Here is an 8,174-nt window from a genome sequence, read left to right as displayed (position 1 = left end):
GACATAAACTTATTATAGTTGGATGTTAAGTTTTATTAATAAAGATGTTGATTTTATTCTGGGAATTACATTAGATGACACCAGAGTAAAGGATGAAACTTGCCAAAATCTAAGAGGAATCAATTTCATCTTGATTTTTCCTAAAATGAAATAAAGTATATACATGGATATGTATGACATCTCAATGGGAGATAAAGACTAGGAATAAAAGCATTGCAAGGAGAAAGGTAGGCTTTTGCTTCTAGGAAAAAGAGTGAAAAAATATAGGCTAAAGGGAAACAGAACCCCTGAAGGCACGACCCTGCCAAGGAAAAATATGTGAACATGATAACGTTAAATAAACATTATCAAGGCTTAGTAGTGGTTACTGAGGAGTCGCGAGTTATCATATCTCGGGGGGAATTAGAGGTGATTCAGGGCTAGGAGGTCTGGTGCGGTCAGCCATTATTTTCCCTGTTTAAGAGTACTAGTCAGAAATTTTGAACCCTATTAAGAAATTCGATGGTTTTATATTAATGATGTATAATGGAATTATGGTATAGATTAGAATAAGTTTAAATTCAGTTCTATTCTCATCCTTAAGTGTGTAACTTGTATTTACAACTGTGTTAAGGAATAGACCCGAAGTCTGGGTGAAGTAAATATGTTGCTTTTCTTAGATGATTGTTATTACAAATTAAGAAAATGTGATGTATCTCACTCAGTTATAAATTCTTTACAAAATTATATAGTATATGTAGCGATTCTCGCATACTATTGCAAGCGGGAAAGTAATCAAAATCATTAATCAGGAAATTGATGCATGTAAGATTAGGTAGTTTGTTTCAATCATGTAGACGATGGTTATCTCATACTTTATGTTTCTTTAAAAAAAATAAGAAGACTTTGTTACCATGCAACAGAGTGAGCGTGCATAGTAGCATTGATAACTCAAACAAATAACACCATGCCGAGTAGTAAGATTAGAATATCTGCATGGAAATAAATATAGTATATGCATAGTAGCACAAATGGGTTAAATAAGAAAAGCCACATGTCGAATAAGCGCAAGTAGGACACATGCACAACTGTAAGGATTTGATGAACAAATAAAAAATCAACAGTCACAAGGGAAATCGAATATATGTATGTGTGTGTGTGTGTGACCCTGTTAATAAATAAATGAGCAACATTGTGTTGAATCATACAATTGAGTATGTAAGATCATTTATTTAGGTGAGGAAAAACATATATTAGCAATACAAACAAATGAATAGGCAATATTATCATTCTACAAGAAATATGGAGTGGCGGTATTGACTTCCTGGAAGTAGCAAAGATTTTAAGTGCATGCAAGCTTAAGGCTAAATAGGAAACTGTGTTAACCATTTTGGATGCATGTATCAACACCAATTAGGACAAGCTTCTATGTTGTAATGATAGAATATAGTCACTTGAAAATATAATAATCCAAAACAGTGGATAAGTACAGTTAGTCTCATAAGAATCCCCATCAAAGATTAAGGACCCACGCTTGTGGGGAAAAAAGGAGTAGGGTGGCACATTTCAAGAACTAGAACTGGGCATGCCAATGCTACAATGGCCTTGAGGGAGTATTGACCATAATGGGATGAAGGAGAAGGGAATCCTAGCACACCCAGTATGCATGGAGGGTAAACTAGTAGTAGAGAGTAACACTAATATGAGATGCAGAGTTAAAGGAAAGGGTAAAAGTGATATCTAAGCCCCAAACCATTGCAACAGAAAGGAGGCAACTCTGTCATACATAATACTTAACTAGAAAATCAAATAAAAAGGAAATCTGAGATATGTATTGAATAAAACATGCCTGAAAATGAGAATGTAAATGTAAATCTTGATGTCATTATTCTCCATAATAAATTACATATATAAAACTGAGGAAAGCATGTCAATCTTGGAGAAAATAAGTAACCACAATAAATTGCATTTTAACTGAACAAAAATCGGTACCATTGAAGGAAGATTAAAAAGTTAAAACCATAGTACATAAGTAGGATTTCATTTCTTTGTTCTTCACAAACATAAAAACAGAGAACATGGCCAACCCAGCCAGGGAAACCTCTAAATCAACATACATATAAACCAAGTTTCCAATCAATAAATTAGTCTTAGATTAAAACTACAGGCTATTTAAAGCCTTAACATAAGAAACAACTAATGCAGTGAAATAGTTCTGTAAATATATTCCCAACAAAAGTCAGTAGAAGCCAAAAAACCATGATTTGGTGACCCAGAATGCTCAAGCAAGATGAAAGTATATCTCAATGTTGTCGGGAAACTGAAACAAACAGTCATCCATACTCAATGAATTGAGAGCGAGTGGGGAGGAGCTGCAAGAGGCAAACCCCAAGGAAAAGAATTGAAGAGCCCAAGAAGCCACCAACCTGTAAGAAGATGACAACGATAAATAAGGTGTGTCTAGTTCCACTGTAAGGTGCAACAAAACCCAGTCACCGGTGAGATTACCTGAGCCATCATTGAAAAATAATCATTTAGAAAAGTAAAATGCATGTAACTTGGCAAAACCCTGACAAAAGGGAGAGGGAACTAAAGGTTTACCTGTTGAGCCATCAAAACCCAGAGAAAAATTCCATTTCCTACAAAGAATACCAATAGTATGAGTTGGGTTATAGGTAAGGAAAACAAAAACCCAATTCAGAACTCTATAAACACATATAAAATCTGGTCAGGAAACTTACCTAAGAACTCGTGCTGACGAAAAATGGCAGACATGAAACTCTGGAGTATTATGTGCATCGAAACCATCCAAATTTGTTATTGACAAGTAAATAGCAGAGTTCATCAAAACAAAATGAAAGACAGAGGGTTGTCGAATGCAGGGGAGATAGGTACCAAAGTTCACAGGGAACTGGAGCCAAGCTAAAAAAATACTACCAGAGATGGAATCCTTTCATCAAAGGGCCAACTAGTGGGTGAAAATTGGTGAAAATGCTGATTTTGCTCACAAAAAGTAGATGTAACACTATGGAAATGAAGAGATAACCTTACATCTTCCTTCGTTCTGCTTGCTAAAGAGACCGTATAGTAAACAAAGAGGAGGAGGGAAATCAAAATGCAGCTAGGGTTAGGCTGGAGAGTTCTAAACCATCACTTAGCTAGGAAAGCATCTTCACCCTTAATTCCATCTCAAAACTCTAACTCTCGAGATGCATACCCATCGAACTGATGCATGAATCCAGCTGTAGCTTATTAAAATGCTTCACGCTTGTCGAGAGATAAGATACCAGAATATTGTCGGGCTAGCGTTTGGAGAGGATGGGAAGGAGGAAATATACCCTAAGAAAAATTAATAACTGCATGGTATTATGTAAGGTAAGGGCGAACAGGTAGAAGGGTGAACCCAGGGTATGGGTTGCAACAAAGGTCCATGACTTTACCCATGTCGTGTATATACATATATAGATAAAAAAAAGGACACCCTACAAACAAATCAAGGGTTCTAACCTTGCGCACCACATATAACATGTCAACATTGTTATTACACATTACCATTAACCAAGGAAAACTCTAGTGTATGCTACCAAGACTTCAAAAATAGTGATAAAACACATATGTGAATGGGAAGAAACAAATTTTCTTTTGGGTATGATTTAGGTTCATTACAAATGGTATCAGAGCACATTTTCTACTCTGGAGCCTGTAAAGGGCATCTGCGCTAGAAAGAGTGTGCACATAGAAAGGAAATATATATATATATATATATATATATATATATATATATATATATATATATATATAACTAATACCACTGTTTTTGTTATCTATTTTTAATTGTGATGTACTATATTAAAATTTTGAACAATCATGGAAGGACCTCTATCCCTTAGCACTGGAGGAGAAGAACTATACGTGGAATTTGGGGGAGAGGGCAGTACTTCCTTATCCTCCCATTTGGTGAAAGTGGTAAAGAGCATGGAATTGGGGTTGGTTCAAATCCGTTGCAATAATGAGAAGTTGTTGAAAGCCAGTGAAGAACAAGAGAAGTTAATCAGAGAATGGATAGAGAAGTCTAGTCACAAGAGTGTATACATTGAAGAGATGAGGAAGATAGAGTCCGAAAAGTCAGGAAGTGGAGGGGAATCTGATCCTGAGTCACCAAAGGTGTATAAGAAGTGAAGGAAAGTAGAGTTACAAGGTGAATTTAGAAAGATCAAACCACCAGTATTTGATGGAGAGAAGGAGGAGGATGCAGAGGCATGGCTACTGAATATGACTAAATATTTTCAAGTATATGAATATGAAAGTAACCTGAAAGCACGATTGGAAATTTATCAATTGCAGGGTAAAGCCACACTGTGGTGGGAAGAGAGGAAGAGTGTTCAAATGCTTGAAGAAAAAACAATTTCATGGGAGGAATTTCAGAAGCAATTCAAGGCAAGATTTCTAAGTGAAAGGTATTATGATGACAGGGCTAAAGAATTCCATGAGCTGAAGTTGGGGAAAATGACTATGGATGAATTTGTAAACAAATTCACCAACTTGTTGCAGTATGTACCGTATTTGAAAGAGGAAAAAGCTAAAATTCAACATTTTATGAATTTCTTGCCAGTCTCCTACAAGGAGATAATTGAGTTTGATAACCCAAAGACCATGGATGAAGTGGTCAGAAAGGCTAGGCTATGTTATCAATAGTTTAAAATTAAAAATGAAGGTGACAAACTATGGAGGACCAAGGAAGGCAGTAGAATTGGTGGGAGTGTCAAGCAATAAAAAACCCTCTACCTGAAGAACTTTGGTAGAGATCATCAAAGAAGGAAGGGGTTTGAAGGAGTGGTACCATTTCTAGCTGAATCCTATACGGGTTCCAGAGTGGCAAAGAAAAAAAACAAAAATAATGGTATCGCCAAAGAACCGTTAAGGTGTTGGGGGTATGGAGAGTCGTATATGTTAAGGGACCACATTTCCCAGTCTATCCAAAACATCCAAGAAGTTCATGAGGCCACTACGGTTAATGATTATGCAAGGAACATAATGAGGAACAGAGCAACCCTGGAAAACCGACAAGCTGAACATCAGGCCACTATGCTGGGAACAGAAGGTAATATCTTAAACGAGTTTGTGTCTATTTTAATAGATTCAGGGGCTACTCTAAGTTATATTAACACCGAAAATGTAGAAAATGCAATATGAAAACTAGAAAAAATCATAAATGCATGCTTAGTGCAGCTAGCTGCTTAGTGCAGCTAGCTATAGGAACCAAGCAGAGAGTAACCCAACATGTGAAACAATGGCCTATTCATTTTAATGGATACTCCTCAGAGGTAGAATTGAATCTCCTTCCGCTTGGGTCATATTAATTATTAGTAGGAATGGATTGGTTAGAACAGCAAGATGTTGTTATAAATTGTTTAGAAAAATAGTAACATGTATAGGTATGGATGGGGTCCCTAGAGTAATTAAGGGAAAATCGAAACCAATATTCTTTACAGTTGAAAAGGAGCACTAGAAAAGGTTGTCAACAATATTTGGCGTAGGTTGAAGCTAGAACGCAACTCTCTGAAAGGGAGGAATTGGAACAATTCCAATCATCAAGGAATTCTTGGATGTTTTTCAGGAGTAAAAGCTTGGATTACCCCCATCACGAGATATAGATTTTACTATAAATCTAGTACCTGAAGTTGTTCCTATATCCAGGACTCCATATCGTATGAGTACTCCAAAATTATTGGAGTTAAAAATGCAGTTATAGGAATTACTACACAAAGGTTACATCAGACCCAACGTTTCTCCCTGGGGGCCACCGGTTCTATTTGTGAAAAAGAAGGATGGTACATACAGAATGTCTGTTTACTATCAGAAAATGAACAAATCAACAGTGAAAAATAGATACCCCTTACCAAGAATAGATGATTTATTTGATTAAGTCAGAAGAGCCATAGCCTTTTCAAAAATTGATCTGAGAACAAGTTATGATCAATTGCGTATTAAGGAGGAGGATATCCAAAAGATGAATTTTAGAACACGATATGGGCATTATGAGTTCGTGGTGCTACCATTCGGCCTCACCAATGCCCCTACGACTTTCATGTGTCTCATGAGTAATGTGCTACACCAATACTTGGACCGCTTTGTGTTGGTTTTCATAGACGACATTCTTGTGTACTCTAAAAACAAGGAAGAACATCAAGAACACTTAAGGTTGGTACTGCAAACATTAAGAGAACATAAATTGTACACAAAAGGCAGTAAGTGTGAATTTTTTAAAACCAAGATACAGTACTTAGGACATGTCATATCTAAGGAAGGGTTGGCAGTAGACCCTGAGAAGGTTAAAGCCATTCTAGAATGGCCAGTACCAAAGGACATATCTGTAGTTCATTCCTTTATGAGAATTGTAGGATAATATCACAGATTTGTAAAGGATTTTTCCAAGTTGGCATACCCCATCACCTTGTTACAGAAAAAGGGAGAAAAGATTGAGTGGATGGAGAAATGTCAGGAAAGATTAAATAATCTTAGGAAAATGTTGACCACGAATCCTGTCTTATAGATAACAGATTTGGATAAGGAGTTTGTAGTATGCACGGATGCATGCCTTGAAGGTTTAGGAGGGGTATTGCTACAGGAAAATGTTGTAGTAGCATATGAATCCCAGAAACTGAAGAAACATGAGCATAATTATGTTGTGTATGACCTGGAATTAGCTACAGTAATTCATGCATTGAGAATGTGGAGGCATTATTTGTTGGGCAAGAAGTTTGTTTTGATGACTGACCACATCAGTCTTAAATATTTTTTCAGTCAATCCAACCTGAATGCAAGATAGGCAAGGTGGTTAGCCTTCCTTAGTGAATTTGAATTTGAAATCAAACATATTAAAGGAAAGGAGAACAAGATTGTTGATGCATTAAGTCAGCATGCTCATGCTTCAATCACATATATGGGAGTAAGTGTAAGAACATATTTTGAGGAGCAGGTAAGGTTAGCTGGTCAAGAGGACCCACATTATCAAGAATTGTAGAATAAAATATAGCAAGGAAAAAAAACAGGGTATGGGATTAATCCTCAAGGATTAATTACCTACCAAGGTAGATGGGTCATTCCCAATGTTAGCCATACAAAACAGATAATTTCGGATGAGCCAATTTTTATGGATAATCAGAAAATTATAACTGCTCTACGAAAACAATTTTTATGGGCTGGAATGAAAAAGGAGGTAGCTGATTACTTGGAAAGGTGCCTGCAATGCTAGCAAGTGAATGTAGATCATCAGCATCCGGCGGGCTTGTTGAATTCCTTACCCATTAGAATGGAAGTGGGAAGTGATTTCTATGGATTTCATAACTGGATTATCAAGAACTCAATACCAGTAAGATTCCATTATGGTGGTAGTAGATGTACTAACAAAGGCAACACACTTTATTCCTATGCAATCCACCTTTGGAACAACACAAATTGCAAATATATTCATGAAAGATATCTTTAGATTACATGGTATACCAAAAATGATTATATCATATCGGGATGCAAAGTTCACCTCAAATTTCTGGAAATCATTGTTTGAAAATTTTGGTACCAAACTAAACTTCAGTACTATGTATCATCTGTAGACAGATGGGAAAACTAAAAGAATGAATCAGATCTTGGAAGATCTACTTCGAATGTATGTAATGGATAGACCCACAAAATGGGAAGACTATCTGCATCTAGCCGAGTTTGCCTATAACAACAATTATCAAGCTTCCATCAAAATGAGCCCCTTTGAAGCTCTTTATGGAAGAAATTGTCATACCCCTCTCAGTCAGAGTCATCTAGAGGATCGACTTGTACTTGGACCTAAGCTCTTGGGTGAAATGGAAGAAACAATGCAAAAAATTCAACAAAACATTAAAACTACTCAAGATCATCAAAAAAGCTATGCAGATAAGAAAAGGACTCCTAAATAATTTCAAATTGGGGAACATGTGTATTTGAGAATCAAGCCTCACAAAAGTACTTTGAGTACTGGAAGTTGTGCGAAACTGGCACTGCAGTTCTATGGGCCGTTTGAAGTAATGGATCGAATAGGTCCAGTAGCATATCAATTAGCTCTACCTGCTCATGTTAAAGTACATAATGTGTTTCATGTGTCGCTATTAAAAAAATATGTGCATGACAACTCTCATATAATTGATTGGCATCTTTTACAGGTG

General features: G+C 36.4%; 1 long non-coding RNA gene across 1 annotated transcript; it reads right to left on the bottom strand.

Annotated features, from left to right (window-relative positions):
- Positions 1–2,174: 2,174 nt before the first annotated feature.
- On the bottom strand, positions 2,175–3,049 carry LOC149253861 (uncharacterized). The gene is made up of 3 exons (XR_016266242.1): positions 2,721–3,049; positions 2,581–2,618; positions 2,175–2,405 (listed from the first exon to the last, which is right to left on the bottom strand). It is a non-coding gene; the product is annotated as an uncharacterized LOC149253861 (long non-coding RNA).
- Positions 3,050–8,174: the final 5,125 nt, after the last annotated feature.

This window comes from Pinus tabuliformis, chromosome 7, assembly GCF_031772625.1.
Source record: "Pinus tabuliformis cultivar Carrire ecotype Pingquan chromosome 7, CPIR1, whole genome shotgun sequence".
Taxonomy (NCBI): Eukaryota; Viridiplantae; Streptophyta; class Pinopsida; order Pinales; family Pinaceae; genus Pinus; species Pinus tabuliformis.
Note: the sequence above shows the minus strand (reverse complement) of the source record. Positions and strands in the feature narration are given on the sequence as shown.